Raw genomic sequence first — 14,183 nt, forward strand, 5'->3', positions numbered from 1 at the left:
GAGTCACTGTACATGGGATGGATGAACAGTAATTCGGCTTTTATTAGCACTTTCTTCTAGTTAACAATGTTGCATGTTGCTGGTGTTATCTTGCGTGTGCTTTTAAAATTGACGCTGACGCAATGCCCGTGGACGTTGGCTTAACGGTAAGAGACGCGCTCGGCGTCTGGCACGCTAGACCCGGTTTTCAAGGGTTATGGCGTCACCGCTCTGCAGCTACCCTTTGGCAACGTCGTTGGTGCATTGTGTAGGCCTCGGTGGTCGATCAGGGAGCGCAGCCACCCGATTGGCTGAGAGACCCGGGGGATCGTTTGGGGGCAATTAAGCGCGCATCGTCCGGACCGGGGACCCAGCTGTAATGAGAGCGCAGGGATCGCGTGTCTTGCATGGGCCCGTGCGCCGACTCGTGGTTCATTTCTGCAGCCCTAATGACCTGCGCGGGGATAATAATCCTACCGAACAACGGACGCTGTGCCAAGCGAGCCCAGTAGACAGCGACGTCCGCCGACCCCGTGTTGCCTGCCGAAGACATCCCCTGTTCGCCGCATGGAAGGGGGGGGGGGGGGGGGGGAAGGGCATCATAGCGGCTTATCGAGGCTGTGTGGCGTCGCAAAGTTTTATGCATGGAACGGAACAACTTCCCCGTTAAAGGGTACAGCGCCATTTAATGTATACATTTACCTCTACAACTAGCTTTTAAATGAAAAAAAAGATAACTTATTTGGTTAAGAGAAAAGGCGGGAATAGAAGCGTGAGTAATCAACCAAAGTACGGACGAAATTCGGAATGTGTAAAAATCGTATTCACACGAAAAAGTCACAATGCAAGAAAGATGAATAACCGTAAAATGAATATGAATCTAGGACACTTTGTAGTAGAAATTATTATGTCGCTTTCATCGCACTCACCATGCCGGAAAGGAACGCAATTCAGTTCTGCCCTTTTACAGCGATAGCTGCTACGTGATGTCCCCACCACTGGCAAACCCTACAAACTACATATGGGGCGTTCAGTCCTCCTTCGTCGAGCTGGCGATACCAACGTTTACGAGCGGCTTGATAGCTGTTGGATATAACGCACTAAATAGCTAATGGGCGTTTCAAAGAACAGAAAAAAAAACTACTAAGGTTTTGCAGCAGGGCCAGGAAAAACCTTGATTGTCTTACTGTAGATTTTAATGCGTATATTAGCTATATTAATAAGTTGTATCGGTCGACTATAAAGCCGCTCTAGAGAGTGTATCGTCGGTTAGACGTCTGTGTACCGAATGTCGAATTGTTGTTTGAAGGTGTAACATATAGGACAAGGGGTGTACCCCGATACACCCCCTATTCCTTGGAGTGTTGCAGTAAAGTCCTCCTAAATAGACACTTTCAGAGAGGGAAAGTGCTTCAGTTTACTGGCATTATTCAGTACATTCTGCCTACGCCTGTAGTCTAAGATGCGTACTACAATTGGTCGAGCTGTATCCCGCAGCTTGTGGCCGACCCGATGTGCGCGTTCCATTTCTCCAGGTTCTATACACAGGCGGTTAGTAATGAACACATTTATCTGGTTAGCCGTCTATTCACACCTTTCATTTTGTTTCTCTGGGATGAACCAAAATAACAAGCTGTTCGTTCCACCTCATTCTATTGTTAAGGTCATCGATACCAGAGTCTAGGGCGTCGATTTTATCACGCGTGTGACAGATTTGACTTCGGGCCCCGTGTATAGTAGACTCGACCACGGTAAGCCTTTACTTAATTTCATTTATTTCCTGCATTTGCTTCTCGAGAGTAACTACCTTCAGCTTAGTTTGTTTATCCCTGAACAAATAGCGCTTAACCTTTCGCGTGTTTCATTTTGACATCTGTCATTTTTTGACGCCAGGTTTTCAATTAGTTTGCTCAATGTTTCCATATCAGTAAGGCCAGGGTTGAGCTCAACAGCTCCGCAAAGAAGCAATAACGCGTCAAACGATAGTAGTAACGTAGCAAAGTTAAGCAATTAAACACAAAGGTTACAACACTGCAACAAATGGTTAGCGGGCGCTTTTTTTCGATGGGGCAGGACATTTCTAAGGCCAGTAGGTTATTAGAACGAGCACATTTCGCACATTTCAAGTAACCAACCTGTGATATGAACTACGTTAGATTCGGCAAGGTTGTGTCGTGCCCTGATGCTCGCGAGGGTGGTAGATCCTTTTGTAAATAAAGGCTGTCGACGGAATCGGAGGCGTTACCCGTCGCGCCCTCAACCGGTTGTCGTGGAGCTTGCACCGCGTCACAGATGACGCAGCAGTGGATTTCTTAGGGTATAGTACCGGCAAGGCCGAACACGCGGGTCACGTCCCCGCCAGAGGCAAACTGTGAGGCTGACGGTGTAGCGATGACGAGCAGCAGCACCTGTGATAAGAATTGCGTTAAATTCGGCATGGTTGTGTCGTGCGTGATTGTTAATCCTTAGTAGAACTTAAAGCGGACGTCGTACGGAGGTTGTAAGGGCTTCTTGACGCCTTCATGTCTGAGAGCTACCCGCGAACAACGCGGAATGTCGCCAGGGAGAGGAGTGTGTCGCGCTGAGGGGTAGGTCCATGCGCGGGTAGGTCGGCGGTTATGCATTAGGGTGATGAGCCGCCGAATGTAGTTTTTAGCACTCTCTAGCTCGATGTCAGTTGAATGAACACTTTATCCTAGCAGGCGGAAAGGCGTGTGGTGCACCAACGCCACAGCACTGTAGTTGATGTTTGACTTAAATGCTATTCGGATGTCCATTAAAACCGAGTGAAGGGCTTCGGTCCAAGCTAGGCTGTTTCGCTGTGCCTTGATGGACACTCTCATATGGCGATGAAACTGGTGATGATTTTGCTAGACGAATATCGTGTGAATGGGCTGAACGCCGAGAAAGCGATATAGGTTGAGAAACAGCGACGACTGACACTGTCGTCCTTGGTCGATGGTGATGGTTTGAAGCACGTTGAATCGACTCACCCACACTTCAATAAGTGTGTGTTTGTGTGCGTCAGTTTTTTGAAGTGATGTCCTTCACCTGTGCAACCTCGGGCCAGTGCGTGAAAAGGTCTACTGCAGTCAAGATGTAGCGGTACTCATGTGATGGAGGAAGTGGTCCTATGACGTCAACATGAATGTGAGGGAAGGGCGCATCTGTTGGGTCGAATTTCCCCAACGCTCTAACGATTTGGCGGTGAATGTTAGATCGCTGACATTGCAAACAAACTCTTGCCCATGCCCGCACATCGGCATTTCTACCCGGTCACATGAACCAGGACTCAATTAGTCGTTGTATAGCTTTTATTTCAGGATTGGATAGACAGTGGAACGAATCGAAGTGTGCTCGGCTCAGCTGAATTGGGACGAATGAGCGCGATTGATCTGTCAACATGTCGCATGTAACCGTGTCGTCAGAACCCGGCATCCGCACTTCCTCGAAAGTAAGAGCCGAATTCATAAACGGTTCTCGACTCGAAACTTGACTCGAAACTCGACTCGAGGCCGGCTTGGCGCTTCATAAATCGACTTTGACTCCAAAAGCTCCTCGACTCGAGGAAATACTCGATTCTTTCCTCGAGAATATCGGGGTAGCTCTGGCGCTGCCTCGAGAAGCTGCTCGACTCGAGTTTGGAGTGTCATGGCAGCCGACGAGTCGTTCGCGGAGTTCGTGCACTTTGTTTTAAGCGCAGAAGAGATCTTCTACGACGACGCAGGTGACAGCTAATCTAAGCATGTGCCTAGAAGGTGTTTCAGGGATCGCGTGAATCCGCGGGAACACTTCAGTGACAGCGACTGTTTTGTGCGGTACCGTTTCACGAAGGCGAACGTAGCGAGCATTCTGCTGTGTCGGCCGCTGGAGGAGAGTGCCAGTGTTCAGGGCCTGCGGGCCTCACCGATACTGTAGCTCCTCGTCGCTTTGAGCTATTATGGTGCCGGGACGTTCCAAGTTGTTACGGGAACCATGTGAACGTGACGCAGCCGACAGTGTGCCAAGTTGCGGAGCGAGTTGCGCGGCTCTTCGCATGGACTCTATTCACCTTCTCTGTGAAGTTCCCGGACGGCGCAGCGAACTTTAATGCTTTCGTGCAGGGCTGCTGCAAAATGAAGTTCCCATGCGTGACTGGACGCATTGCAAAGGGACCCTGCGGTCCCGATGTGGAATTATTCTCGAACCAGAAAGATATACTTCTGCAAGGTGCAGGTAAGTTTACTTATGTTCTTTTTGTTGTTAGTAGTGCTAAACTTAATTAATCACTCTTTACGCGGAGATACGATATGGTAGGTATAACCTTTGACGTGAGATATGGTCCAACATTTTAGAAAAAAACCTGTGTTCTGCGATAGTGTGCACTGCCAAGCGTGCGGTACTCGCGTTCATCTGAAACAAGAAATGGTGTTATTAAACATTGCCAGCTGTTGTGAGAGCAGGGTTAGTTTCTGAATGAAAGCAATTTTGCTCTAAAACCAAGTCCACCTCAACAATCTATTATCTTTTTATTTTTCCGCCGACAACTCCGACTGGCGAAGCCAAGTACGATTTGAACATACTTGAACGATCTGAAAACCACTCCTTCCAGCATAGACAAGCAACGAATCCTCGATTGAGTTGAAGCCTGAAGAACGCTACAGCACCAGCCTAATTGCGAGCGCTCTGGGGCCTGCATAACGAGCATCCGGCCTCGCACATCTGCAGCGACACATGACTGTCCCAGCAGGGAGCTTGCCGGTGCGCTCAGCGGACCGTCCACGGTTGCTGATTCCTCCGGCGAATTGGAGCCGACTTCGGCGGCCGGTCGCTCCGGCTTCGCGTCACTCAATTGAATCCGGTGGCGGCCCCGCGGGACTGGCAGTCCGCAAAAGGCCCACGGTCGCTGTCCGAGTGAGTCCGTCCTCGCTCTGAACAACGGCGCCCAACGAGGACAAAGGCATCGGACTGCGGACACGCCATCCCCTGCATTCTTTCAGGTCCCGGGTCGCAATTTCCCGGCCCGAAGCGCATTCCGCCGCGTGGACACATATGGAAGCGGGACTCATTTCGCCGGCTGTGGCAGGCCCGCACAAAGGGCGGCCCACTCCACACGCCGAGGCACCGGTCGGACCAGTCGCGAGGCGTGTGCTGTTACACGGGCCGACAATCGACCGACTCGCCGGCACGAGCGAGGTTCTTTGTCTCCCTGTTGCACTGGCACGGCCCAAGTAGGCGGCCGGCACCCGGGAGCCGCAGCTGCCGCAGGGTGGCGCGGAAGTGTTTCACACTAATGGCGTTCACACGGCCAGCTTAATCGGCGAGACGGCCTCCGCTTCTCCACGCGTTTTTAGTGGAGCTTCTGTTGCTCGTGACTGCGTAGCGCTGTATATTTCGCAGGTCGTCTCGCATAGCCTCATCTTAAGTCTCGTGCGTAATGCATCAGATGCCACAGTACCTATGCATATTTTCGACCCTAGATTATCATTTCAGGAGGGATGGACTCCATAAATCGAATACTCGACGAATCTACGAATTTCGCCCGGCGTCACGTTCGCTGCATATCATATATTTCCTAAACGCGTGACGTAACAGCTAATGTAGCGCTTAAGCTGGCGTGAGCGATTTGGTGTCAGTTTAATCATTTTGGTCTAAAAAGAAACAAAAAAGTAGATATACGAGAATTTTAAGTAAAAAACAATTAATTGGGTAATATCAAAACACCCTGATTGAATTTCCCTGCATAAAAATCAATATTTTCTGGCGTCTCAGTGGCATTTTAAGGCTCTAATATTCCCGTCATCACGGCAATTGAACACGAGCCACTACCCGAATCGATGCCGAGGCACTGATTGTCACGTGTCCAAATCGAATAGACACGCAGTGATCCTGTCCGCTGTATGAGCAAAGTTTTAAATATCGCCACCGCGGGCATAGCAGAACGTGTTGACGAAGTTACGGGAATCGAATTGTCAACAACGCCAATGATGCGGTCCCCGTGACTTCGTCATCGAGTTTTGCGAAGAAGAGACTGAAAGAAAACGTCCGCTTTTATATTTAAATTTACGTCGCCACAAAGATCATCCTCGTTCGTTACATGCGAGTATACTTGAGTCCCACTAGTAGGCTTGAATAATGAGACAAGGAGAAATATTTCTAACCAGTAGGGTTGCACGGCTTCATTTAACATGCCCATTAAATGGAGAGTATGGTCAAGTATGATATTTGTGAGCCATAGGCTTATAGCATAGCGTAAATATGGCGCAACAGTGTTAACTCAACGCAAACCAAAAATAGCGAAAGCCACTGCTGCAGGATCCCGGGTCCTACGTTTAGTCGCCACCGCTGCCCGATTTCTTCTAGATGATCATGGTATGCCGCCGTATAGTACTGTGATGTAATGCGCTTTTAAGACCCCAAGTTAGCAATAGTAAATCTTCTCATTTAAACCCCATACTCCCCTTGGGGCTCACAAACTTCTCGCCGTATAAAAATGCATACGGTATTATTACAATCTTCAGCACAACGCTACCACCTGAAATTTGCTGCCGGAAGATCACGATGTGAATCCAAAGCGTACCTCCAAGCGCGTGTTCGTATCGTTCAGTGTCCTCTGTAGCCCGCTGCGGCGCCGTGCTAAAACGTCTGCCCGTGTTAGTTGCCGAAAAGCGCCGATGTCGTGCTCACTCTAACAGCGTCGTGCAGTGTTCGTAGCTCGATACTGTTGCGCGAGCAAGCAATCAACGTTTTTTTTGCCTTTTTAAAATTAAATATCTATATAAAAAAAAAACAACCTCTGTTATGGAACTGCTGATTTGAATCACTAACATAGTTTTTTAAAAATTTTTTTCAAGATAGCGCTACCGTCTAGGGTGGTCTGCTACCGGGAGTTCGCGCGGTGGCAATGATGAGCTGAAGTGTACGACCGAAGCACTCTACCGTGCCCGCGGTAGCCAGCGGTGGCGCTCTGCCATGGCCGCTTGATCACTGGAGGCGTGGCTCAGCGGACTCGACTAATGCTCTTGCATTGCTTAAAGCTCCTGCTGCCCCCACTCGTTCTCCAGAGAACTATTGCTGTCGGGGCACCATTCTTCTTTAGATATTCAGACATTCGGTAGCCAAGAAAGAGTGTACCGGTGTCTAGACAAGTGCCAATCATCGTTTAATCATGGGTGACCTGTCACGAATAGTTCGCCGGGTGTCAAATACCTGCGATCGATATTTAAGCACTGGGAAGCCGATGACAAATATGGCTTCGGTGCACAGATAAATTAAGTCTTTCTCTTAGTGAACGGCGGCAGAACACAAATAATTCGACGGGGGCCAAATAGTTACCATAGACATTTAAAAATCCTGCAGCCAAGAGAAAAAAAAATGTATCGGCTTCCAGACATGTCCTTTGGTCATCGGTGGCTGAACACAAATAATGTGTCGGGTGCCATATAGCTGCCATTGCTATGAGGCATACGGTAGCCGAGCAAAAATAGGGCACCAGTGCCCGGAGAACTGCGAACCATAGTTTGGTCATTGGTGGACGAACGTAAACAAATCGTCGGGAGCTAAATACTTGCCATAAATATTTCGACTTTCGGCAGCCAAACAAATACTCTAGATCGGAGTTCAGAAAAGTGCCGACCATCTTCCGGGAATTCTCGGCCAAAGGAAAACCGAAATAGTTGTAGACAGACTCTTTCCGGTTATCTTTTGGTCCTTGGTGGTCAGCAATGTGCCTGTGACCGAGCTTGCCAGAGAGTAGCCAAGGGCTGCCTGATTGCAAAACACATTCTTAGTGTTGCCTGGGATGGGTCATATAGGCTCGTAAGCTTATACGTGAGTATGTACGTGCCATCAACACGGTGTCGAAAAGAACGTACTTGGCATGAATATAGGCCTATATTATTAACTTCCATATAAGGCTTGCCTTCCTATATGGGGCGAAATTTGGCGCCATATATGGTTTACCTCTTGCATGTATGGCCCTGTTAACATCTTTATACCTCTATACACGGCCGTGAAGGCAGTCTTATATATTTATATATAACCCTGTTCAAAATATATTTCTATAGGGGAATGACTTTTCTCTGTCTAAATATTGCAAGTGTATTTTTTAAATCTTAGCTTTAAAATCGGAATATTTTTTTGTATTAACTACTGCAGCTTCTTTTGTTACACGTAATGCATTCGAGCCCATATTCGCTTTTTAAATGAAGTAGCTATAGGTGGAATATTTGGATGCCGTTTCTTAAGAGATAATATATAAAACTTGGTTTATAATAAGAGCATCCAAGAGCTTGAGTCTCAGTGATGAAATATAGAACATTTTATGGTGGGATATAGTTCTTTATGAACCTTTGGCACGATTAATGAAACCTGTAAACAAGGTTAATAATCACAAGTTTTTAATACATTGATACTAAAGTGCAATCAAATGTAGGTTCGCGACAAAGGGCATGCGTCTATATGAAGTTTGATTGCGTATCCTTGCTGTTTCAATAACATTAAATGATAATTTCAGCCAAAATCTTTTGGCAAATACGAGTGGCTGAACACTGCAAAGTGTCTAATATCGGCTATTCTGAGTGTTCCCACTGAACGATCCATCACCAACCGTATATTTGCCGAATGATTGGTTGTAGAACACTTGCTTGGTATGAAGTGGCAGTGGCACGTAACAAAAACATCAATAAAATTTGCATTAAAAAGAACGCAAAAAACCCCCAACAGCATCGTCTTGTGAATGTGCGAGCTCCTGCCAAAAACCCTCAGAGCATAAACTTGAAAAAAAAAAAAAAAGCGGTAGCTGTGCACTCAATTTGGTACTGTCTGTTTAGAGCTGGATCATAGGATCAGAACTCTCAATACTACCATTCACTTGCGGCCGTTTTTGGACTGACTTCGTTCAGTTCTCCGCAGTGTACAACTTACTAAGTACGATATTTTCTTGTCATTCGCACACAGATTGACTGTTCTACGTTGGGACATAGAGCAGCCAGATTGTTAGAGCACTCTGAAGGATCGTTGACGGAGTGGGCTAGCGCAAACCAGATTGGAGCACGTGGAGCGAAAGCTCGCACTGCAGAACCCAGGGATCCTGGGTTCTATCCCCACCCCTGCCCGTTTCGGTCTGGATGAGCATCGTACCGGCGTGCTGTCGTGTATCACTACTGCGTGATGCACGTTAAAGACCCCAGGCTAGCGGTTGTACTGCACTGGCTAAATATCTCATCTACAGCTGCGAGACTCGTCGGCCGTTGAGGCAGATCAAGTTCTAGCCTGTGTAAACATACACACACCCCAAGTATTATTTTACGCTGGGACGTAACGCCAGAGAAAAGAGCTCACTTGTGTGCGGGGGTAGCGAGCTTGCCCCAGCTGCGGCACTGCCGATTGAAAGCACGCGGGGCGACTCGCTGCAGTCGCGAGCGTCGCGCATTCCGCCGCGGCCGCTCAATTTATTCCATTCCATTCATTCAAGCTCCGGACCGCGTGCGTGCGGGCCGCCGGCGAAAGCTGCGCTCGAATAATGGGAGAATGCTCCGATCTCTTTTATCCTCGGCTGTGGAGGCTGCGTGGATGTAGAAACGCAGAGCCTGCGTCGCCCCGCTATTTGCATACGGGCATGCGCCGGCAGTCGCGCGCCTCTCTCGAGTTTTGTCCCACACCCAGTTGACGAGAACACTAGGGAAGTGGCGCAGAAAGTCATGGCTGGCTGTGGAATCTCCTTCCCCCACACGCGTGCCGCGTTGCTCATCGGCCTGGCTGAATCTGTAGTGTATCGATGGATATTTTTAGAGCGCAGCTCTTAGGCGCACGTTTCCGGGTTTCGCGGAGTCGCCGTCGGCGTAAATGCGCTAAGTATAGCGGGAAAATTGACCTCACGCGACCTCAACACCAATTCAATTAGGGTTGAGGTCGCGTGAGGTCAATTTGTCACAATCAAAAAAAGTGTGACGTCAGTTTCCCAGCTAAATTTAGCAGGGAAAAGGACGTCACACTTGTATATCGCAATTGACATACACTGCCACGAAATATTATGGTTCTAATTTATGATATTTTGTTGTCATCTAGGTTTAGCTATTGTCATTTAGTCTGGGCATCTCCAACTCAAACAAATCTATATGAAATACAAGTTTCACAAGAACGGTTTCTAAGAGTTGTTGAAAATATTCCGTTTCACTTTTACACGCTAGAGTTGTTCGTAAAATAGAATGTATTACCAATCCATAAAATTTGCGATTATCGACTTTGCAAAGCTTTTAAACAAGAGGTCAAAACAAAATGACCGTTTTTAAAAGGACTTGCTAACTTACGAAGTAATACTAGAGCATACACAACGCTGCATAATGAGCTTTGGAAAGTTAGCACTCATAAAAGAATCTACGTCCAAGATACGTTGAAAAACAAACGAACAAGATTGCTAAACAGATTGGCTGCCGAAAATGTCAAACTTTTAGATATTACGTTTAAAGCATTGCGTTGTTATTTCAGCCCCCTGTCGACATTTCTTATGTAAAAAAGCTGTGTAATATTATTAATCCTTGAGAGTTGTTGTGCACGTCCGTGATCTTGTTTTTTGTATTTATCTAGAGATCTATTTATGTTTTCTTGCGTGCTTTGTATGTACCACTATTTAAAGAAAACTCTCTGTCGGTATTAGCTATCAACGTTGAGAATGCGGGTGTTTTCAATGTCAATGCGGGAGTCAGTGACGTCAGAGTGTTCAGCAGCCACGCTGCGCTCATGGTAGAACTTGCGAACGTCGTTTTGTTGTTGGCGGATCCTCTCTTGAAAGTTCTTGGTTTCGGCGATCTATCTGGCTGAAGAATCCGCGTATGAAATCTTTTAAACTAGACCTTGCCCTCTCTCTTTAGGGGTGATATTTTGGTCGTGGCATAAGCTGTCCAAGTTTTAATATTGGCTTGCGGGCCATCTGGAACCCCTCTCTGTCAGCACTCGTGACTCGTGCCAGGTTTCACTTGTTCCTGGTGTATAAAGAAGTTTGACGCGCTTGGTTGGACGGGAGTACTTTCTTGGCTGTGACTGCAGGTTGTGATTACTTTTTCTCATACGACAGTGGATAAAATTGTTCATGTAGCCGTTCTTCCTGAGGTCAGCCAAGGCGGTTTGATGCTCTTTCCTTCTGTCCTCTTCAGGCGAGGAAATAGTCCTTGACCTAGACAAGAGTGTCCTGACTAGCGACGCCTCGTGACTGGTGGGATGGTTTTAGTGAAACTGGGAGTAGCGCCCAATATTTTGAAATTTTCTATAAAAAAATAAAAATAAATGGGCTCTGTCTTTTGTATTTTTATCAGCACATCGGAAAAAATCAAGGTTTTTTCTTTGGAGCATTATGCAGTAATCTGAATGGCTGGATCGATGAAGTTGAATTGCCTCAGAGACCTGTGCACTTAAGATGTTTTCAAAATAGAGAAGCAGTCCTCTATATAGCGCGAAAACACCTTGAAACCTGCGGCGAGCGCCTGCAGCGCGGTTTATTCAATGCCTTCCATTCATAGGTTTGCCCTGGTGACGTAAATGGGCGCACATCGAGGTTGCGCTGGTCCGTTTGAAAAATTTCCTTGAAGCTCATCTACGTGCTGCTCAGGCAAAACTCAAGAAGGTGGTAGAGTTAATTCACGCTTACGCAATCCTGTTCTTCAAGTTGTTGCGTTTCTCGAGAGCGTTCATTGTGGTGAACATTGCTACAAAAACCGCAACACTTGTAACATGCGCAATGACGTCGAAAGACATTGTGCTCAACTGAGCGCTCATCTTTCACTGCAAAACGTACTTTCGGAAGCCGCTAGGTTGCGTGCAAAGTTAGTCTTGTTTCCAACGAGAGGAGAAAGAGTGCGATGAAGTTAATTGGACAGAGGTTGAAGCAGCGGGGTCGTGAAGTCCTCCGTGGGCCGAGCGGGAACTGTATGCTTATGGATCTTCGTGAGACTATAGACAAGAGAAGTCGTAAGTGGAGGTTTCTAGGTTCTGAATGTTTTTTTCAAAATATCCGCCAAGATCTCGTTGACCTTTGCCTGAACTTGTGGGTTAGGTTTCTTTTCTTTTGAGCTTTTCGCGGGCAGAGGTTTTATGAAGTTTCCAAACCGTATGTTCATAAGCCTCTCGGTCTAGGATGAGCGTCGAGTTGCCCTTCTCTGCTGGTGGAAGAAGGATCTTGTCATCTTCCCGAAGTACCGGAATGCTCGTTCTTCTACTCTTCGTAAGTTGTGCCATTGATGTTGTGAAAGTTTTGACACGATGCCAATAACTTTTTGTCGATCTCGTTTGCGATCGCTTAGAACCAAGTGCGTTGTGTCGGTGTTGCCTGCAGTTGGCGCTTCGGAAGAGTGACAGCGGGAGAAGATTGATTTAGGAGCCGGTGTCTACATTGAACTGTAGAGGCACCTTTTCAATCATCACCTTGATCAACCAGTCTTTCTCGGCGATTTTCCAGGGTTCGCCGACCTGGAGTATCTCAAAGTTATCTTCCGACGGTATTTCTACTTCCTCCACTCGCCGTCTGCATTGCTCATCTTGAGGCTTTGCGTCACAAAATATCGCGAAATGGTGTTTCTTTCCGCACAAATTGCATATCTTGTCGAAAGCTGGGCATCGGCGCGGTCCGTGAAATTGGTTTCACTTTCGACATCGCAGACGTGACGCACTTTTTTCACTCTTTTGCACGGCGTCTACTCGTTCTACTGGTGTCGGGTGCTGATCCATTCCCATCCTCGCTTGTTGCGACGAATTCTCTGTAGCTTTGCAGATTCTCGTTGCTTTCTCAAGGGTCAGGTCATCCTCCCTCAGCAGACGTTCCCGCGGTCAGTGATCTCTGACGCCATCGACAATCTGATCTCTCACAAAATAATCGGTCAGGTCGCCGAAATTACAGGAGCGCACTTTGAGTTTAGCGTCACTCAAAAAATTTTCAAATGACTGACCTTCCATCTGGATCGTCTTGCGAAAAACGTGGCGTTCGAATGTCTCGTTAGCTTTCGGAGCACAATGATCTTGTAACTAGTGAACTACCGCCTCGAAGCTTTCCCTTTGTTCTTCCATGAGCGTGAATGTGTTGAAGACGTCGACAGCTTCAGGTCCCGCAACGTGCAGCAAGATAGCTATCTTCTGCCTGTCTGTTCAAACTCCTGGATCCGACACGGTCGCTTCAAGGAAGAGCTCCACTCGTTGAAGGAAACGTTTCCAATTGTCTGCGACGATCCCTGAAAACGGGAAACCTTCCGGTGGTTTCAGCATCTCCCTATTAGACTTCAAGGTTCGCCCGGTCAGATATCAGTCGGGTTTAACAACCATGTATTGATTGTGAGCGCACACAGCTCGGTACCAGAAGAGAACTGACTCTCGTGCTTTATGTCATGAGCCCGCGCCAGGCTCTGAGCAGCTGCTCGAGCGCCCGCGCAACACCAATACATGCGTGATGCCGTCTCCGAGGATTTTTGAAATTTCGGCAAACAACCTCTGGACATCTGTGGATACGAAAAAGCTAAAAAATTATCCTACGCCACAAAATTAAGGCCGTTACTAACAAGATCCTTGTGGATATTTTCAAGAAACATTCAGAAACCAAAAACCTCCCCTGGCGACTTTTTTTTGCCGGAATAGATAGGCACCGGACTTCTATGGTCTCCTCAAGATCCATTAGCTTAATGTTTCTGTCCAGCACATTGTTGACTTAATGACCTCACCATTTCTAGCTCTGTCCAACTATCTTAACATAAATTTTTCTCCTCTCTTGGAAAAATGACGACCTTCTTGCTCAACTTCAGCGAATTCGTAGAGCACGTCTCGCAGCTAAAGTTGAGCGCAGGGGCTAGCATAGTATCTTTCGATGTCATTGCGCTTTTTAAGAGTGTTCCTTTTTCTCTGGTAATCGTCACCACAAATAATGGCCGCGTAAAAGAGTACGACTTCAAAGACCAGTCCAGCCTGAGCGTGGATGAACTCCTCCTTGACGTTTTTGCCTTGGCAGCCCCTACTTCAGCCTCAACGGGGTATACTTCAAACAGACAAGCAGAGCCATGGTAAGCGCGTCCATTTCCGTTACCACGAGAAACCAACGCATAAAAACAATTAAAAAAAAACAAAAAAAAAACAACGGCGCTGGAGTTGTTTGCCGTAAGTCCCAAGGGTTTCTTGAGTATGTAGATAAGTGCTTCTATATTCGAATAACATCTGAAGTGAACATGTTCCTGACACACCTCAACTCCATC

The sequence above is a fragment of the Ixodes scapularis genome, unplaced genomic scaffold (genome assembly GCF_016920785.2).
Source record: "Ixodes scapularis isolate PalLabHiFi unplaced genomic scaffold, ASM1692078v2 PGA_scaffold1__304_contigs__length_218370807, whole genome shotgun sequence".
NCBI lineage: Eukaryota > Metazoa > Arthropoda > Arachnida > Ixodida > Ixodidae > Ixodes > Ixodes scapularis.